Here is a 22,777-nt window from a genome sequence, read left to right on the forward strand (position 1 = left end):
ACCGATCCATGGACCGATCAGGACATATCCTGATCGGTCCACAGCTTACCTGATCGGTCGTGGAGACCGATCAGGCCGCAGCTGGATCGGTCTCCATGACCGATCCCCTTCCTTCTTCTCTTCACCAGACCGATCAGATTACACTCAGTGTGCTACTGAGTGTTTCCTGATCGGTCACCAGACCGATCAGATTACACTCAGTGTGCTACTGAGTGTTTCCTGATCGGTCACCAGACCGATCAGGAAACTTAGTTTCACTGGATCGGTCTGCCGACCGATCCACTGTCTCATGTACCACTGGATCGGTCTGCCGACCGATCCAATGCACCATGGAATATCCACTTAGGTCCCTCTCTGACCTAATCCGGAGAACAAACTACCGAGCCCTCTCCGACTCAGTCAGGTCCAGAGAACGAGCTACCGAGCCCTCTCTGACCTAGTCCGGAGAACGAGCTACCGAGCCCTCTCCGACTTCGTCAGGTCCAGAGAACGAGCTACCGAGCCCTCTCTGACCTAGTCCGGAGAACGAGCTACCGAGCCCTCTCTGACCTAGTCCGGAGAACGAGCTACCGAGCCCTCTCTGACCTAGTCCGGAGAACGAGCTTCCGAGCCCTCTCCGACTTCGTCAGGTCCAGAGAACGAGCTACCGAGCCCTCTCTGACCTAGTCTGGAGAACGAGCTACCAAGCCCTCTCCGACTTCGCGTGCCAAGTTTCCAACTTGGACTTTTCCCTTCCACACGATCAACTTTGATCAGTAATCAATCCGAGTTCATATAACATCTGATACAAACTTAAATCAGTGTCAACATCAAAACAATAGCCGGGTCAGACTGTATCAACAATCTCCCCCTTTTTGTTGTTTGACAACACGATTTAAGTTTAGATCAGAAATGTTCTTATTTTCATAATTTTAGGGGAATCAAGATCCTCCCCCTAAGATGAATATACCATGATGTAAGGAAGTCAATAACGAGAATCAAGATCCTCCCCGTTATCTTCTCCCCTAAAATCAAACCTTCATACACCTCTAAACTTAGATATCTCTCCCCCTTTGTCAAACACCGAAAAGGTGCGAATGGGGTGATAAGACTCAAAAGACTCCCCCTTAACCCATACTGTCTTTTCTTAATGCACCTAGAGTTCCCTCGAAGTGTACTATGTGACAGTAAGAAAGAGATAAGATACAATCAAGTCATGGCATAGGAACAACATATTAATATGAACTGAAGCATAAGGAAAAACGAGAAATGGACAAATGAATAGCAAAAATATATGAGTAGCATAAGTATCCAGGTCAGACAAAGATATCCAACAAATATCATCCAACACACAGATAGGCAAAATAACACATAGAATGTATCAATCAATTTCCTCAACATGAGGAACATCATCATCATCCGCGGGAGGCTCGTAACCCTGAGGCGGCATGCTGGAGCTCGAAGGTGGATGGCCCGAGAAATGCTGTGGAGGTGGGTAGTTGGCCATCCAGCCCAGAAGCAGCTGCTGCATCACCAGCTGCTGACTGCGTAGATCATCATAGCGCTGGTCGATCCGAACGCGCAGTCCATGGAGCTCAGCAGCCAGCAGCTCATCGTGCTGATTGAAGCGGCTCTCTAGCTCAGCGATCTGCCAGCGCAGATCAGGATCGGCCTCATCAGCAGCAGGAGGAGGAACAGCAACCTGTCGAGGAAGTGCCCGTGGTAACTCTCCTAGACCTCTCCCATCCTTCCACCGAACAGCCCCATTCTGTCCTAAGATACCGGACTTGGAAAATGCCCGTTTCCCAAGCCGGTAATCCTGTCTGACCATCTTCACTATCCTACCCTTAGACACATCAATCTGAAGGGTCTCTAGCCAATATGTAATTATATGCCCATAAGGCATATAAATGGTGGAGCTGCTAGGCTGAGAATAGGAGATGATCGAAGAATAGATGCTGGACATAATGTCAAAGTCGAGACGCCGACGCAAACCATAAAGCATCAGACAGTGGTATGGTCGGATCTCTGCTAAAGGTTTGGACATGATTGGAAGGAGACAGTTTGTGACTATCTTAAAAAGAATATAGTCAGGGGCAGATAGTCGTAGAGCGACAAAGGTGGGAAAATCAACATCTAACTCATCCAGTCCACCTGGTCTAGGATGACCGAAGAAGTACTCATAGATGGAATCAGGTGATACATCAAGTGGAGGAGGTAATGATTCTGGTAAATCAGGAAAAATGGGAAAAGGATCTCCTGAACAAACTCGGCAACCTAGATACCTAAAGAATTCTACTACAGAGAAATCAACAGTTTTCTTAGCGACTCTGGTTCTATAAATACCATCGCTGCTTTGATGAAGATTGTTGTAGAATTCAGATACTAGGTCATAGTTGATGTCCCTTTCTAAGTAGACTAACGAGTCAAGATTGTAATATGCTAAGGTTTCGGATACAGAGGGACAAAATTCATCCATGTATTTTCGATCCACAGATCGACATGGGAGTAGCTTGAATGTCCTCTGTTGAAACGCCTATTCAAACTGGCGGTTAGGGAATCTTGAAGATGAGGAAGGTTGAGGTCGGGAGGGTGCCTGGGATTTGGATTTCTCGGCAGAAGACTTAGAAGTACCCTCACCGGCAGATTTCTTCCTAAATAGGTCAAAAAATAGGACACGGTCGAGGCAAATGGGAGTCCACGGGAGCCACAAAGTAGAGAACCAAGACAACACACAGAAAAACACTGTGAAAAGAAACTAAAATGTCAAAAATGAACAGATTTCGGGGAGAAAGGAAGTTACCTGGGCGCCATTTGAGGTTTTCGGAGAAGATGGAGAGAAGAGTCGGGACTGAGGAGTGGTTCGGCTAGGGTTTTCGGCGTGAAATGAGAGGACGAAGGATTGGGGAAGTTAAAAAGGGGTGAACAGATCAAAAGATCGGACGGCTGTCCGATCAGGAGAAATCCTGACCGATCAGGGAACGTCCTGATCGGTCAGGGAGTGTTCTGATCGGTCGCGGAGACCGATCAGGGAGCTTCCTGATCGGTCCCTGGACCGATCAGAGGTGGATTAGAGGTAGAGCCTCCTGATCGGTCGTGGAGACCGATCAGGGAGCCTCCTGAACGGTCGTGGAGACCGATCAGGGAAGCTCCTGATCGGCCCCCGGACCGATCAGAGGTGGATCAGCGTGCCAAGCCTCCTGATCGGTCGTGGAGACCGATCAGGGAAGCTCCTGATCGGTCCCTGAACCGATCAGAAGTCGATCAGTAACTGCTGATACGTGCCAGAACCAGATATCGAAGAACTCTCCTGATCGGTCGTAGAGACCGATCAGATATCATCCTAATCAGTCCCTGGACCGATCAGTGTCTGATAATCAGTGACTTCAGTCTCTGAAATTCATATCTACAGCTCTGAACTTGGTTCAACAACTTCCAAGTTCAGAACCTAGGATCTGAAGAGCCCACAGATTATATTTAGTGATACCAATGAATATTTTCTAATGATGAGCTCTAATGATTTTGAATTATCAAGGGCTCGAAAGTTTCAGACACTTCATAACAAATGTGTTGAATCTCAAAGTTTAAAAAGAGAAGTTTGTTTTATTTGTTTGCTGAAACTATGATTTATAGTGAACCAAGGTAATAAATCTGACTCAGGCTATCGGTTCACGATATATCCTTCCTATGAGTAGTTACAAGTTTGTCAAAATATGTTAAATTTCTTCACCAACTTGTCCTATTTTCAATCAAAATCAGGAAGGTATCAATCAAGGGTATCAATCAACACATCAACCAGGTTAGATGATTTATAGACACAGATCCAACCAAGATTCCTTGGTTGGAATATATGAGTAAGATCTAGGAGCCAAATACACATGAATTATGTAATGGCCTTCCCCATACTCAATTTATGTCTCTTCAACCTAATTATTCAAGGGATGCATGATACATTTTGAATAATTTGGTTGATCCTAGCATCTCACCCCATTTCTAGCAAACAAAAATATTTTATTAAACCTTATAGTTTGTGTGAAATGTCCCCAAGTTGCCCAAATTAATTTTCCAATTTCTCTTGTCATTTTAATGGTCCTTATTGATCATGATGTGGTCAAAATGACTTATTGAGCCAAGCACATTCCCAATTCCCTCCTTAAATGACTAAATTCATTTTCCGGAAGGGGTTTGGTGAAAATATCGGCTAAGTTTGACTTTGACTCAACATATGTGAGTGCAATGTCTCCCCTAGCTACGTGATCTCTAATGAAGTGATGACGCACTTCAATGTGTTTGGTCCTAGAATGATGGACTGGATTTTTCGTTAGGTTTATTGTGCTAATGTTGTCACACAACACTTGCACTTCTTTATATGAAAGTCCATAATCTTCTAGAGTGTGAATCATCCACAACAATTGTGATACACTCTCTCCCATGGCAATGTATTCAGCCTCGGTCGTGGAGAGAGCAACACAATGTTGCTTCCGACTTGACCAACTAATCAACGATGAACCTAAAAATTGGCAACTCCCACTAGTGCTTTTCCGATCCAATTTGCATCCAGTATAATCGGAATCGGTATAGCCTATCAAATCAAAAGACTCCGTACGAGGGTACCACAGTCCTACTCTAATTGTGCCCTTGAGATATCTTAGAATTCTCTTAACTGCAGTTAAATGAGATTCCTTGGCACAAACTTGATATCTAGCACACATGCCCACAGCAAAAAGTATGTCCGGTCGACTAGCTGTGAGATATAGAAGACTACCGATCATGCTTCTATATTGCGTTAGATCAACTGGTTTCCCACTCTTATCATTGTCAAGACGAGTGTTTGTCGCCATTGGAGTGGACACTTCCTTAGAGTCACTCATGTTGAATTTTTTGAGCATCTCTTGAGTGTATTTCGTTTGATGGACATAAATTCCATCTCGAGTTTGTTTGATTTCAAGTCCAAGGAAGAAAGTCAATTCTCCTACTAGACTCATCTCAAACTCACTTTCCATGTGAGAAATAAATTCATTCAAATAGCCCTTGTTATTTGAGCCACAAATTATGTCATCGACATACACTTGGGCTACAAAAATGTTTTCACTATCTCTACGCAGAAATAGTGTTGGGTCTATTTGGCCTCTTACAAAACCCTTTTCTAGTAAATATGTTGACAACCTTTCGTACCAAGCTCGTGGTGCTTGTTTAAGCCCATAAAGTGCTTTCTTGAGCTTGTACACGTGGTTTGGAGCTTCGGTATTCACAAACCCCGGTGGTTGTTCAACATAGACTTCTTCTTTAATAAAGCCATTTAAGAAGGCAGATTTAACATCCATTTGATAGAGCTTGAAACCTCTATGTGCAGCAAAAGCTAGCATCAAACGAATGGACTCTAATCGGGCCACGGGAGCATAAGTCTCATTATAATCAAGACCTTCGACTTGACTATAGCCCTTGGCTACAAGTCTTGCCTTGTTTCTTACAACTTCTCCCTTTTGATTTAACTTATTTTTGAAGACCCATTTAGTTCCAATAATGGTGGTCTTCTTAGGTCTAGGAACTAAGTCCCACACTTGGCTCCTTTCAAATTGACCTAACTCATCTTGCATAGCTATGATCCAATCAGGATCGTGCAATGCCTCATCAACTAATTTTGGTTCAATCTCTGAAATCAATGCGACTTCATTAGACTCATTTCTAAAGTATGACCTAGTCCTAACCCCTTGTTGGATGTCTCCCACAATTTGGTCTTGGGGATGACTAGTGGCTATCCTAGATTGTCTTGGTGTTGGTGGTGCCTCACGAATAGTCTCACTAGGCACAGGCAAGGACTCAGGCAAAGGATCAGATTGAGTTCTTTGTTGCCTTCGTTCATCATCATCAGAGTCAACTTCGACTCTTTCTATGTTTCGATCATTCAAACTTAGCCTTCTAAGTTCAAGTTGAATTTCTCCTACATCCCTTGATTGATCATTTAAGTTAGGGATTTCTTCAAAAGCTACATCAGAGGACTCTTCAATCAATTTAGTCCTATTGTTGTAGACTCGATAGGCTTTGCTGGTGAGCGAGTACCCGACCAGTATCCCTTTATCAACCTTGGCCGAAAATTTTCCAAGATGGTCCTTGGTGTTCAAAATAAACACCTTACAACCAAACACCCTAAGATGTTTAATTGTAGGGGGTTTTCCAAACCAAAGTTCATGGGGAGTCTTTCCTAAAAACCTATGTATCAGGATTCGGTTTTGCACATAGCAAGCTGTATTTACAGCTTCAGCCCATAAGTAACTCGGTAGTGAGTACTCATTGAGCATACTTCGTGCAGCCTCTTGTAAGACTCGGTTCTTTCTCTCCACAACCCCATTTTGCTGTGGGGTCCTTGGAGTAGAGAGCTCATGCCTATATCCCTTTTCTTGACAGAATTCTAAAAACCTATGATTTTGAAATTCCCCACCATGATCACTTCTAATGGTTTTAATTGTTGTTGATTTTTCATTTTCAGTTCTTCTACAAAAGGAAATAAAGATATCTATGGTTTGATCCTTAGTTTTCAAAAAGAAGGTCCATGTATACCTAGTAAAGTCATCAATAATCACTAAACAATATCTACTACCATTTAATGAAATAACACTACTGCAATCAAACAAATCCATATGTAATAAGTCTAAGGCAGTAGTTGTACTTACATCGCTTTTACCTTTATGAGGCGCTTTAGTTTACTTACCCTTCTGACACGCATCACACAATTTGGTCTTTTGGTACTTGATGCTTGGTAAGCCTCGCACTAACCCTTTGTTGACCAGCTTCCGGATATTCTTCATGTTCACATGAGCCAACCTCCTATGCCAAAGCCACGATTCTTCTTCTTTTGACATGAAATACTTAGCAAGAGCATTAGTAGCACTTTTAAAAGAAACTTGATAAATGTTATCTACTCTTGTGCCTACTAGTACCGTGTCAAGTGTGTCAATGTTTTTGACTAGACATTGACTCGAATGAAACTCAATTGTGTAACCCGTGTCACACAATTGACTGACACTTAGGAGATTAAAAGTCATCCCCTTGACTAGAAGGACATTCTTGATTTGGAGATATTCGGATATATGAATGTCTCCAACTCCTATTACCTTAAGGCTACCATTGTTACCAAATGACACATTACCTCTATTTTTATTTTGAATGGTAGAAAATAGTGACTTGTCCCCGGTCATGTGCTTGGAGCATCCACTATCAACAAACCAAGTTGATAGACGCTCCCCCTTTACCAATGCCTACAAGACACGAAAGATAGATGTTTTAGGTACCCAAATCTTGGGACCTAATGCATCTACAATGAAAGACTTAGGCACCCATGCCTTTGTTACCTTCTTCCTAATCTCATGAACCCTAGAAACATGCGATCTATGAAATTGGGTTCTTGACACTAAAGAAATAAAGCTAGACTCCTTAGGTTGGTATCCTAATCCAGCCTTGTTGTAGACCGCCCTTTGGGCATTTAGAATCATGTCTAGGGTCTTAGAGCTAGTTGAGAATTTCTCAAGCATTATCTTGAGTTTCTCAACCTCACCCTTCAAGGCCTTGTTCTCATCTTCAAGGAGCTCTAGATGTAGGTCATCAACCTCATCTTTCCTAAGAGCTTTCAAGTTCTCTACTTCTTCTTTTAATGATTTATTTTCTGTTTTTGATTTTTTAAGCAAGGTAGACAAATGTGTAATAGTCTTATAGCATTTTTCTAAGTGAGAAGAGGTTACCTCTTCATCATCCGAAGATGATGAAGCCGCGGCTGAAGTGCTTGAGTCATCACTCTCGGACTCGGACTCCTCTCTTGCCATGAGTGCCAATTGCCGAGTACTCTTCTCCTTCTTCTCTTCCTCCTCCGATGAGCTTGAGGAAGATTCATCCCAAGTGGCCTTGAGAGCTTTCTTTTTCTTGGCTCTTTCCTCCTTCTTTTTGGCCCGTTCCTCCTTCTTGAGTTTTGGACACTCACTCCGGTAGTGACCTTTCTTGCTACACTCATAGCAAGTAACGTTAGACTTATCAATATTTTGATCTACAGTCTTACCTTTGTATCTCCTGCTTCTTCTCATGATCCTCCTCACAAAATTTGCCATCTCGCTTGATGATGATCCACCTTCATCATCGGACTCGGAGGAGGATGAAGATGAAAGAATCTCTTTCTCCTTCTTATTTCCTTTCTTTCTTCTCCCATCCTTGCTCTTTTCTCCTGCAACCAAAGCTATACCTTTCTCCTTTTGACCTTTGTTAGCAAGTTCATGAAGTTCCATTTCACAAAAGAATTCATCTAAGTTTACAATAGAAAGATCCTTGGAAACCTTGTAGGCATCTACCATAGATGACCACAAGGCATTCCTTGGAAAGGATTTAAGAGCGTACCTTACTAGATCGCGATTCTCCACGCGTTCATCCACGGAATGTAGACCATTGATGATTTCCTTGAACCTCCCATGTAGTTCACTTACCGTTTCGTTTTCCTTCATGGTGAGATTTTGTAGTTGATTCAAGAATAGGTCCCTCTTGGCTATCCGAGAATCACGAGTTCCTTCTTGGAGCTCGATAAGCTTGTTCCATAACTCTTTTGCACTCGAGAATGGACCTACCTTGACGAGTTGGTCCTTGGCAATCCCACATTGTAAGGTGACTACTGCCTTGGCATCGGCTTGCCCTTTACGAGTTTGTTCAGTAGACCACCTTGATGAATCGAGTTCCTTACCTTCTTCGTCCTTCGGTGGTGTGAATCCTTCCTTGACCGAGAACCACATGGAGATATCAGTCTTGAGGTAATACTCCATGCGGCTCTTCCAGTACTGGAAATCTGCTTCATCAAAGAAGGGTGGTTTGTTTGTGCTGAATCCTTCCTTCATGGCCATCTTCTTGCTCCTTTGGATGTTAGTCCAGATGAAGAACACCAGGCTCTGATACCACTTGTTAGGATCTTAGATGGCTAGAGAGGGGGTGAATAGCCTCTTAAAAACTTAAACAAAGATTTCTACAGAGAAACTTGTTAGCACAGCGGAATTAGGAAACTAAAACAAAGGAAACAAGCACACTAACACACGGATTTACGAGGTTCGGGGATAACTTGCCCCTACTCCTCGGCGTGTCCTTAAGGTGGACGACTCCTTGATCTTCGGTAGATCGCACCCCGGATAAATTCTGGCTAAAGATCCTCCTTCTCGGTGGAGTAACCTCTCCACAAAGTCTCACGAAATATATATGTTAAAGCACAAGACTTACAGAGCTCGGTGGCAAAGAAGAATGAACTAATGCTTACAACCACGCGAGGATCAGTGGAAACAAGAACTCACAGATCGCAGTTTTTCACACGAGAGCTCAAGAACGATCAACAGAAACTTTTTTTCTTTCTTGCTTGCTTCTTCTTTTTTACTCTCGCTGTTTTCTACTTCTTAAGCCCCTGTTCTCTGCTGTCACGGATCATGGTAAATCTGCACAAAATCAATCGCTGCAGCCAATCCCTTTTCCTCCTTACCTGGTCCTCTGAACTCACACCAATGAAATCACAGTCTTCATTGGTGTCTTCTGAGCTCGAACCAATCACCAGGAATAAAGCGGATCGCAGCCAGATCTCACCAGTAGCCGTTGATGCTTCAAATGCACCATGCGCCGCGAATCACAGCAGAAAGTCCATTTGTCGTATTACTCTTATGGACTTAATTTGAAATTATACTTGGAATGGTGCCTGTAATCCTGCAAACTCAAAAGCTAACAGCACAGAGGGTTATATCACATGAATCAGACAAATCAGATGCAGTGGAGGAATCGCAGAACATCGAACAAATCAGATTATGTGTGGATCGGTCACCAGACCGATCCATGGACCGATCAGGACATATCCTGATCGGTCTACAGCTTACCTGATCGGTCGTGGAGACCGATCAGGCCGCAGCTGGATCGGTCTCCATGACCGATCCTTCCCTCTTCTCTTCGCAATAGCATCTCCTGATCGGTCTACAGACCGATCAGATTACACTCAGTGTGCTACTGAGTGTTTCCTGATCGGTCACCAGACCGATCAGGAAACTTAGTTTCACTGGATCGGTCTGCCGACCGATCCACTGTCTCATGTACCACTGGATCGGTCTGCCGACCGATCCAATGCACCATGGAATATCCACTTAGGTCCCTCTCTGACCTAATCCGGAGAACAAACTACCGAGCCCTCTCCGACTCAGTCAGGTCCAGAGAACGAGTTACCGAGCCCTCTCTGACCTAGCCCGGAGAACGAGCTACCGAGCCCTCTCCGACTTCGTCAGATCCAGAGAACGAGCTACCGAGCCCTCTCTGACCTAGTCCGGAGAACGAGCTTCCGAGCCCTCTCCGACTTCGTCAGGTCCAGAGAACGAGCTACCGAGCCCTCTCTGACCTAGTCCGGAGAACGAGCTTCCGAGCCCTCTCCGACTTCGTCAGGTCCAGAGAACGAGCTACCGAGCCCTCTCTGACCTAGTCTGGAGAACGAGCTACCAAGCCCTCTCCGACTTCGCGTGCCAAGTTTCCAACTTGCACTTTTCCCTTCCACACGATCAACCTTGATCAGTAATCAATCCGAGTTCAAATAACATCTGATACAAACTTAAATCAGTGTCAACATCAAAACAACAGCCAGGTCAGACTGTATCAACAAAAGTCTCATAGATTAATAGGTATATAAATATGAAAATAGTCCTTGATCGGATAGATATCTAGAGGGGACATGGATATCTAGATTAACACTGAGCATGATTAGGTTGAGATAAACCAAGGGATGGATATTCAAGTTATACTTGGGGGGTGCCTTGAGTTTAGAGGCACACTGGACACCACCCGCTTAAGAGGAAATCACATATTACGCATCATTGGTCATTCCTCTTATGAATGAGTGTAATTGATCTTTTGACTTCAGACCATCATTTATTCTATGCGTGAAGTTATGTGCTTTAACGCTGTTAAAAGCAGTCTTTAATCAAATTGTGATTAATACGGTAGTTGGGTATATGGCAAAGCGTAGAGAGAATAATGTTGAGTCAATAGAGGATTCATCGCTCTCTTAGATTAGAAGTTAATATCCTGGCCACTTGAATTGTGATTAATTCTAGCACCACCTACCTAGCTCTACCGTAGTCGTTGACATCACCTATGTCTCAACCTTAGTCGTTGACATCCACTCTGGCTCAATATCAAATCCTAACATCGCCTATGTCTCGGGCAGTCGTCGACATCCACTCTGGCTCAATCTCATATCTTGGCATTATCTATGTCTCAGCCTCAGTCACCGACATCGCTCCCAGTTCAATCTTAGATCTCAGCGCCACATATGTCTCGGCCCCAGTTGCCAACACCCCTTCCGGCATAGTCTCAGATCTTGACGTCTCGTATCAATCTCAATCGCTGACTTCATCTACTCCCAAGGTCATTTACCATGTCTCATTCAGTCAAAGTCGTGTTGATCTATCAGTTAAAATCAAGATCAATCAAATATGACCCAAAGGTAATTGGACTCTATTCAAATGAGGCTCAGATCTAATTGAATCGGCTTAATACGCTCATTCCAATGATTTAAGTTTCTTTAAGTACAAGTCAACTTCAGTAACTCCTATCTGAGCTTCTAATCCTAACTTCCGTCTCAGTTACTGATTCTGCCCCTGTCTTAGCTCTCAACCCTAACACATTCCCGGGCACAACTTTTGATAGCTGATATCCTCTATGTCTCAGTTCCCGATTCTGAGACTCATCTTGGTTCTAGTCATCGACATTGCTCCTATCTTAGCTCTCAATCTCGACATACTCCTTGGCTCAGCTTCAAATAGCTGACATCCTCCATATCTTGGCTCTTGATCCTGACATCCGTCTCGGTCCCAGTCACCAACATCGCTCCTATCTTAATTTAGACTCAGATATCTTCTGATTCTTAGTGCCCAACCTTGATACATCCAGTCTCGGCTTCAGATTCAGACATCCTCCATGTCTCAACTCCCAACCTTGACACACCATATGTCTTAGTCTCAAATCTCGACACCACCTACCTAGCTTGGCCTCGGTCATTAACATCACCTATGTCTCGGTCTCAGTCGTCAACATCCATTCTGGTTCATTATCAATTCCAAAATCACCTATGTCTTGGCCTCGGTTGTCAACATCCAATTCGATTCAGTCTTAGATCCCAACACTATCTATGTCTGAGCCTCAGTCGCCAACATTCACTCCAACTCAATATTAGATCCCGGCACCATCTATGCCTTAGCCCTAGTTGCTAACACCACTTTCAATTCAGGCTCAAATCCCAGCACCATCTATGTCTTTGCCTCATCTGCAAACACCGCTTCTAGTTTAATTTCAAATCCCAGCGCCACTTATATCTCGACCTTAATTGCTAACATCCCTTCTAACTTAATATCCGATCTTGGGGTCTCATCTTAGCCTTCGTCGTCGACTTTTGTCTACTTTTAAGGCCACTCAACACCAACTTCAATTCCTCATTTCCTCATTCTTGGAGCAAGCCCACATTCTATGTGGCCTATTAAAGGCACGAGAGTGGCATGTGAGTAAGGAGGTTGTGCAACCGTCTCATTATTGAAATCATTTCTCTACGAATACTCCAAAACATATATTATTGGATGAATGGAGAAGCAATTATAGGATTATTAGATATGGTCTCCTAGATACCTCTTCCAAACACGTGGCACTTAGTGAATGATGAGACAACTAATGACTGTCAGATCTAGTCCTCTCAAAAACTCATACTGTTGGGGTTGCAAGGTTGCAAACATAGTCCCACATTGAAAATACATAGAAAAGATCATGAGTTTATAAGAGAAAGATATTTCCATTGGCATGAGACCTTTTGGGGAGAGCCCAAGAGCAAAACTATGAGTGCTTAGGTCCAAATTGGACAATATCATACCATTGTGGAGATATTTAAATTCTTTTTAATCTAACAATTGGTATCAGAACCCGGACTGCTAGAAGATTTAACTACCGACTATACACAAGAGTTATGGTCTTATTGAGCCATGTGGGTACAATATTGACCTCGAACAAAGAAAGTGGGGGCTCATATGTTCGGATCAAGAGCACCAAATACCAGGCAGGAAGTCCTAGTTGTGGCTAGGCAAGGAAGTTCTAGTAGGTTGGGTGGACCGAGGGGCAGGAAGACCTGGTGGGTCGAGGATCGGACGTGGGAAGTCTGTGGTCCTTTGTTTGAGGGGGGGGATTGTTGGGGTTACAAGGTTGCAAACATAGTCCCACATTGAAAACACATGGGAAAGATCATGGATTTATAAGAGAAAAGATATCTCCATTGGCATAAGGTCTTTTGGGGAGAGCCCAAGAGCAAAACTATGAAAGCTTAGGCCTAAAGTGGACAATATCATACTATTGTGGAGATATCTAAATTCTTTTTGATCCAACACATACAAGGATGATAGAGGAGAATGCTCTATAGTAGTTGATGTAACGCCCCAGCCCGGGCGAGCCCCACCCGGACCGAACCAAAAATGCCACCAGAATTGCCCATCGGGTTGACGACTAGCTCTACAGACCATCGGAGGTCCTTTCAGTGTGCTTTGTCCTTACTCGGACGCACCCTGGAAAACTTCCCAGGAGGTCACCCATCCTCAGATTTCTCCAAGTCAAGCACGCTTAACTTTGGAGTTCTTAAGTTTGGGCTTCCGAAAAAGAAGGTGCACCTTGGTGATATGAATAGTACCATCTAGCCTTTTACGCCATATTTAACCAGAATCTCAAAACCGGAGTATTACAATCACCCCCACTTAAAGACACAACGTCCTTGTTGTGTAACCACGAATCACACCACAGACAAATCCCAGAATCTCCCTCGCTAGGTGGTGCCCTAGGTGCTCCTGTCACAGGCACACTCACGGTCGCAAGGTCGCTCTGATACCATCTGTAACGCCCCGACTCAGGCGGGCTCCACCCGGACCGAACCGGGAACGCCACCAGAATTGCCCATCGGGTTGGCAACTAGCTCCACAGACTACCGGGGGTCCTTTCAGCGTGCTTTGTCCTCACTCGCACGCACCCTGAAAAACTTCTCAGGAGGTCACCCATCCTCAAATTTCTCCAAGCTAAGCACACTTAACTTTGGAGTTCTTAAGTTTGGGCTTCCAAAAAGGAAGGTGCACCTTGGTGATATGGATAGTACCATCTAACCTTTTAAGTCATACTTAACCAGAATCTCAGAATCGGGGTATTACATCTGACATGAAGATACTCTCCTAACAACTATATATACACTCATGAAGGTAATGAAAAGGGAATCCCTATTCCAATTTCTAAACTCTCTTCTAGGTTTTCTTCTTCTTCTCCATCTTCTTCCCACATACTACCTTGAGCAAATCCTAACTTGAGTATCGAAGTGATCTGCGGGGACTCCCAGGCGCTAGTCTAATTTGATCCAATCCTGGGAGGAGGATTCGGCTCCTAAGCAACCATAATCCTCTTATCCTGTCATAGCGACCTCTATTGGGGGTCAAAAATCAATGCCTAAGGTCGAGACTTCAAAGAAGTGAAAGTCAACGCCCAAGATTGAGAAATTAAAATAGGGACCTGCGACTAGACCAATGATTGAGACTAGGGCATCAAATACGGCAATCGAGGCTGAGATTTCAAAAATATGTCAATCAAAATGAAGGATTGAAAGATATTCGGAGGCAGGTGAGAGGCTTGTGATGTCTAAGGACGAGGCTGAATTGGGAAGCAAAATCGCTTGAGTCTGAGTGGTTTTGCTGATTGTTTAGAAAATCAGAAATTGAGACTTGTGTTGCACGTAGTTTTCTAAAACAAATTTGTCCTCTCTGGCCGAATGCTTTCATGGATAGAACTACCTTGAGTGCGCAACAGAGAGAAAGAATGGGGGAACAAAGGTGGAGTAGTTTCTTTTGCTATTGCTTTCATTGTGGCTTATCTTTCCAGTGGAATTGTAGTTGTCAGTAGTTCTTCCAGTGTTAACCATCATAGTATTTTGGCTTAGAGTTCCACAAATGACTCCAATTTGTTCCGGTCAAACTATCGTGGGTGGTCAATCCACTAGTCAATGAATAATCCGATGTGCACACTCTTTGAAGGTCGCCAATGAATGAGGATGAGACTATCATGAAATGCACCTCAATAGAGGGTTAGATTGATACTGGGGAGATCACGGCGGGCAAATTCGGCACTCAAGTTAGAGTTTACTGATCTATGAAACTAGAGCAGCAGGATAGATGATACCATAGAGCGTGTGTGTGAGAGGAGAAAATAGGAGGCCCTTGCATTTACCTTCTCTAGAGTTTATATAGCCATTAGAAGAGCATTTCCAAGTCAACATTGATAAGGGGTAGATGATACCGTATAGGGTGTGTGTGAGAGTTGAAAAAGAGGAGTCCCTTACGTTTACCTTCTCTGGAGTTTATATAGCCATCAGAAGAGCATTTCCAAGTGAGAGATGATGAGGGAACAAGATCCGATAGCCATTAGCTGTATCCCCATCCGCTAAACACCACATGTTTAAATGAGAGCATTTAGGAAATCAGATGTAACAACCTCTCAACCACTTCTCTATTCATTTTGTGTCACGTGTTCCAGAATACTCACCATCATTGTGAGCATCTTCTTGGCAAAGCGGCTTTATTAATGAGGGTTTAGTGTGAGTCTACTTCAAGGAGAGATAAGACAATAACATCGATGTTAAGTAGCCTTGAGAATAGATGAAGTCAGCAACTGAGATCGAGACATGGAGGATGACAGGATGTGAGGCCAAGACGGGGAGGGTGTGGCCACTAAGGTTAAAAAAGGATGTCAGGATCTGAGGCCGAGACAGGATGTCTGGATCTAAGATTGAGACAAGATACTGGGATCTGTGGCTGAGACTGTTGGATCGTAGAGCTCACTAGAGGGGGGGGGGTGAATAGTGATTTAAAATTCGTTTCCAAGTTAGAATACGTAGCGGAAAAAGCACAAAACAATGCTAACACGAACCAGTTTTACTTGGTTCGGAGCCTTGGTTGATTCCTACTCCAAGGCTCGCACTCGTAGAGTGCTTTCATTGGGCAATCACTAATAGTTCGAAAATTGATTACAATAGTAAGTACAAGAACTATTATAAGGAAAATACCGACAACAATAAGAAAACAAAGCTTGAGCCGCAGGTTGTCGGAGAGGCTTTGTAGCGTCGCAGAAGCATAGCGCAGTAGAGCAGTCATTGGAAGACGTTGTTATTTTTTGCTCCAGGGTGAGACCTCCTTATATAGGATGCTCCGGGCACCCGGATCCCTTCCGGGCTCCTGGACCGTGACGTCAGTCATCCAATCAGCGCTCACCTAGCTATCAAGATAATTTTTACCTTCCGGGTGCCCGGACCACCTTTCCCCAGAAAGTCCTTCTCCTGTAAGAAAGTGTTAGTCCGAGGAAAAATAAAAACTAAACTACCCTGCAAAATAGAAGTTAGCACAATTATAGTAAAAGAGTATTAATTAGATTTTGTCTCACTGAGATCAGAATCTAGTCACAATTTTAACTTAGATTCCCAAAATGGTTCTAAGTTGGATCGACGCCTACTGTTCCCTCGAATGGGGAACGTGTCCTCACCAAGTCACTCCCCTCCAGTGACTTATCTTAACTTATCTGTCAGACGTCCGGTCAGCCCATCGACCCATCTGGACTTCGTGCCAGCTATCAGGTCAACCCGTTGACCTAGCTGGACTTCGTGTCAGACATCCGGTAAGCCCGTCGACCAGTTTGGACTTCGTGCCAGCTATTAGGTCGGCCTATCGACTTAGCTGGGCTTCTCCTGCACACTTCGTCAAAGTGTTAGATCACTATGAAACTAACTTAACTTACTTTGTCATTCATCAAAACCTGAGTTAGACCGTCAATGCTAACCGCACCAATAGAGATAAGATGTCGAGATCCGAGGCTGAGACAGACTGCAATGATTGATGACTTAGATAGTTAGATTGCGACATAGAGGGAGCCGAATATCATTTGGGCTAAGTCTGATTCCCTTTGGATCATGTTTGACGTATCTTGACTTTGACTTATTGATCAACATAACTTTTAACCATATGGAACATGTGGAAATGACAGGATTCCACCCCATCAACTGGCCTTTATTTATCTGATTAAATTACATAAATGTGAACGTTTTAATTTACTCTATTTATTAAAAAATAAAATAAAGGCTTACAGGAGACCTGTCTTAAATGAGGCCTACATTATCTCATGACTCAAGTTCATTTGACAATGAGGAGCACCGTTGTGTCACTGAAGTTCCAATTCCGAGATACATCGGAAAATATTTATAATAGATGGGGGTGTAGAAGTTAAGTATCCCGTAGTTACGAAACTATTTAGAGATTTTTTTATAAATGCACTATAATTAGGGATCGAATCGTAAATATATGAGTGATAATTTGACACCATTCTATTGTACCATAACTCTGGAGGTTATTGAAGTTCTCAATCCATTTTGCAATTATGTAAAAGATACATTCATCACTGATGCGGTGATGATGAGGGGCCCCACCCCGCTGCCACGGTGAAGGTCAAAGTCAAGGCGGTCAATGCGTAGACGGTATCGGTCAGTCGGGCAACTCATGCCCCGACCGGGTAAAGGGCTCCGACCCGCCATCGCCCCCAACACGGGAAACAATCAAACAACTGACACTCAGGGGAGACAATGTGCAGAAACCAAGTCGAGAGGCTACCCTGCTCAACTAGACAACAGAGATATGCAAAGTTCAACTTTGGCCGAGGGGTTGTTCCGCTTGGCCTGGCAACAGACTTCGGTCGAGCGGCTACTTGGTCGGCCCAACTACGGGCTTCGGCAATAACACAGTGGACCTTCGGTCGAGCAGACACACACAAAGGAATAGCGAGGTGCTGGCCGGCCAGACGGAGCACCAGGGTAGTGGAATTCCGGCCGAGCGGCCAACCCACTCGGCCTAGCAATACACTTCTAATAATATCTAGTGATATCCTTTTGGGAGTTGGTATCGCCAACACCGAGCATGGGTTGCCATAAAATCGTACGGCGAAAGGTTCCACTATCACTTCAGATATATGTTTGGCCCGTTAAGGTATTGTGTCAAGGACACTTTACTGACAAGTCTTTTCATGCAAAGGTTTGAGATGCGTGCTCATCTTGGGAAGTGTGCATGCGTACTACCGGAGCTTTATATAAAGGGGGGTCCAAGCATCGGTGGAGGTACACAATACACGCGATATTCACTATTTGTGTTACGGTTCTTGTTGCTCCGCTTTATTCCTCATCGTCGGTGACTGACTTGAGCGTCAGAGGGCCAACGCCGGGACCCCTTCCCTAGCTCGGCACTGACGTACTCTGTGTTGCAGGTCCACGCGGAGTCCACAGGAGGTCAGCGTGAGCGCCACATCCACAACTTTCCGTCTCTTCGACTTTCTGACAGGATTATATTTGGCTCCATCTGTGGGAGTTTCACCTACATCCAAGCTGAGAAGATGGAGGGCGCTGGACGACTCACTACCGTGACGCTCACTCAGGAGGAGCTTGAGATGCTCGTTCAAGCCCGAGCATCAAAAATGATCGAGCAACAACAACAGCAGACGCTAGCCAATCGGCAAGTGTCGTAGCCTGCAACATCGGCAGTTGGCAGACGAGTGGGACAAGAAGACCGAGTGGAGAAACTCTCCATCTAGGGGCAGAATCGAAGGTTGACTAGCACACAGGGTGAAGCATCGCCTGCGCCAATCCCCTTCCATCGCGCTTTGTTCCAACCCCCCTCGGAGATAGCCCAGGCGCATCAGGAGCGGGGATCATCTTCGGATGATGCTCCCGTTCGGGATGCACGTAAAGGTAAGGCGCCCCGAAGCAACGCATCTCCCAAACGGATCAACCGGTAGCACTACAAAAAAAAATACTCGTATAGGAGTGGTTTATTAGGAGTGATTTTAATACCGCTCTTGAAAATCAAACAATAGAAACAGTTTGAACTAAATCGTTTCTAATGTCTTACCTTTTTAGAATGATTTTGCAACCGCTCTTGTTGAATAGTTCTAACACCGATTTGAATAAACCATTGCTGAAACCGCTCTTAATGATTCAACTATTAAAAGCAATCTTGAAACTACTGATATTGGGTACATTTAGCAGCGGTTCTATGTTAAACCTTACTACTAACTGTTTCTATTGCTCTAATTTCTAATAACAGTTATCAAACAGTACACTTTTAGCATCCATTCTGTAAACCACTCTTATCGATGTTAAAATTAATCAATATTTTTTTAAAAAAATAAAAATTAAAGTGTACAATTTACTTAATGTAATTTTATTTTGTATATCTCAAATTTAAATTTATTTATTTAATAGAAATATTTATTAGTCAAACAAATTATTCTTTAAATAACTTATAAAATCTTAATTTTATTTATATTGATTTTCATTCTTTTCTTATTTTTATTTTTGTTAAAAGAAAATTCTTAATTTTATATATACCAATTTTCTCACGCAACCTCCACACCTTCATCTTCCTCTATCTATCTCCGAAATTCTAAATCGCATGTCAAAAATCTTTCCCCTTTTTCTATTCAACTTTGAATCTAAATCTCACGCCAAAAACTTTTTTTCCTCCTCCATTCAACTCCAAAATCCTAAATCTCACTCTGAAAACCTTTATCTTTTTTTATTCGATTCTATCCATCCTCCAATTCGCACTACTTGAATATAACTTTGATATTTTTTTATAAATATTTTATAATGATATTTGTTAAAAATTATTTATTTTAAAATTAAAAAGTAATATTAGATTATTTATGATCAGAATATTATTAAATATTATTATTATTTATATAGAACCATTATTTTTAAAACATATTAACCTTATTAATTTTTTCTCTTAAATTTTTTACTTTTATTAGCCTCTAATAGCAAGTAAAGCTAACCTAAATTTTTTTCCTTTCCACTTTTCAGAACCAAAGTCCTTTCCATAGATCATCTTAGTCTCATATTTCCATAGGTAATCAAAATCTTTTACTGAACCCGACATTATTGGACTTATTAAGAATAAATATATAATAAAAGAAAATTATTAATTAATTATTTAATAATTAACCAGCATATAAAATTATCTATCAGTAAGTGATTATAAATTAATAAATAAATGAATAAATATGTCTTTTAATCTTCTCCTAATTACTAAGAATAACAATATAACAAAAGAAACTATTGACTAGTTATTAAATAATTAACTAACACATAAAAATATTAATAATTGTAGTTTAGTTGGTTAGGATATTAGGTTCTAATTTAGGGGACCTAGGTTCGAACCCTAGTAACAACTAATTTCTTTTCCAACTTTAAAAGGAAATAAAAATAAAAATAGGGTCAACGGCAGTTGACCTATTGACCCGGTTAAGAGCCCGAGGTCAGCGAGTCTACTTGTAGGATTAGTGCTCCTATAATCATGACATTAGGCATTTTGAAATCGGTCCTATATCTATGGTGTGTAAGAATGATTTAAAACCATTCTAACACTTAAAGAGTTTTAGAGCGGTTTGAACCGTTCCTGAATATATAGCTATAGAAGTGGTTTGAAATCATTGTTATATGTATAACGTGTAAGATCGGTTTCAACCGTACCTATAAAGTATAATAGGAGCAGTTTTTTAATTTTTACCAACGGTTACAAAAACAGCTTCGATAAGATATAGGGACGGCGACAAGAGGAGCGGTTTTCAAACCGTTGGTAAAAGTGTAGGAGTGGTTGAAAGCCACTCTTAAAAGTCAAAAAAACCGCCCCTATACGGGTGTTTTTTTTTGTAGTGTAGTTCTCAGAGGAAATCTTACAAGACCCTCTGCCCAGACACTACACCCCGCTGGCGATCGAGACATACAACGGATCGACCGACCACTACAAAAAAAACACCCGTATAGGGGAGGTTTTTTTTACTTTTAAGAGTGGCTTTCAACCACTCCTACAAGGGATCGCAAAAAAAGAATGTTGTGTCTATCTCAAGCCTCATATATAGATACAATCCTTGCTCGTTTTAGCATGCAGAACTCCAAGAAATGTTTCTTACCTTTTAGGCATGGAGTAGCCTTATCTAAAGAGATGTCTCTGAAGACATCAAAGGAGATAGAGGACATGAAGACATTTCCTTATGCTTTGGCTGTGGAAAGCCTAATGTATGCAATGTTGTATACGAGACCTGATATTTATTTTACCGTGGGCATGGTTAGCAGATATCAGAATAATCCTGGACAAGGACATTGGACTGCTGTAAAGCATATATTGAACTACTTGAGAAGGACTAGAGATTATATACTAGTTTACCAAGCAGATGACTTGGTCCCTATGGGTTACACGGATTCGGACTTCCAATCAGATAGGGACAATAGTAAGTATACGTCAGGCTATGTGTTTACTCTGGGAGGTGGAGCCATTGCATGGAGGAGTGTTAAGCAGAAATGTGTTTCGGACTCAACCATGGAAGCTGAGTATGTGGCAGCCTCTAAGGTAGCCAAAGAAGCTATATGGCTCAGGAACTTCCTAATAGACTTAGATGTGATTCCTGGTTTGCCCAAAATCATCACAATTTATTGTGATAATAGCGGTGCAGTTGCAAACTCGAAGGAACCACGATCCCATAAGGCAAGTAAACATATAGAGCGTAAGTACCACCTGATACTAGACATCATCAAGCGAGGAGAAGTTGTCATCGCCAAGATTGCATCAGCAGATAACATGGCAGATCCTTTCACTAAGGCCCTTCCGACGAAAGCTTTTGATCGGCATGTGGGAGGGATGGGAATCAGATGTATGGCAACAGATATGGCAGCTTAGTCTTTTAATATAAGTGGGAGATTGTTGGAGTGTATACTAAAAGCTTAGCTTTTGTAAACATTTATTTTTGAAATAAAAGAATCACATTAGTCAATATCTGTATTTATTTGTTAAATGTAATTGTTCATTTAATTTATATAGTAGATAACATGGTATGTGGTGTCACACTCAAAAGATCATGTTGTCGGTTCTTTATAAATTATAAACAGTTGCTCGCGACTAAGATGGAAAGGAACAAACCATTAGAATAGGCGTAGTGTAATTAAGTATTAGTTTATCTTGACTAATAAATTACACTGGTACACTCTAAGTGTATTGAGTAAGACCATTTTAGGTAAGTTCTTTTTGTACTGACTTAATAAAAAGAACTAGACTTTAGTTATTATGAAAGTGTGTACTCTTAATGCTAATATAATAACAAGAACATATATTTAGTATTTATTTCTTTAACTTATCAAAGGGTGAGATTTAGCTTGATAAATCAATAGGCCCGATAAGTTAGGAAATGATATTACTTATAGTGTGTGTTGTTGATTATAGAAGGAAACTGTGTCCTAGTAATCTAGGTTGAGAATGTCCCCAAGAGGAGCTCATAAGGATTGCCATGTTAAACCCTGCAGGTGGACTTAGTCCAACATGACAATGAAGTTGAGTGGTACTACTCTTGGAGCTAGATATTAATTAAGTGAGTTGTCAGTAACTTACTTAATTAGTAGACATTCATTATCTTAAACACAGGGAAACTAACACACTCATAATAAGAAGTAGCCCATAATGTAATTTGGGATTGGTGCGGTAGTCCGATAATAACTCTTTAGTGGAATGAGTTATTATCGATGAACTTGAGTTGTGTGTTCAGGGCGAACACGGGATACTCAAGCTCATCGGAAGGCCAAAACCAATTTCTCTTCTAGGTCCCTGTCGTAGCCTCATTAAAGCCTCAAGTTCATCCAAAGAAAGGCCCATCTTGGTGTCCAAGAAGG

Source organism: Zingiber officinale, chromosome 9A (assembly GCF_018446385.1).
Source record: "Zingiber officinale cultivar Zhangliang chromosome 9A, Zo_v1.1, whole genome shotgun sequence".
In the NCBI taxonomy this organism is placed as follows: domain Eukaryota; kingdom Viridiplantae; phylum Streptophyta; class Magnoliopsida; order Zingiberales; family Zingiberaceae; genus Zingiber; species Zingiber officinale.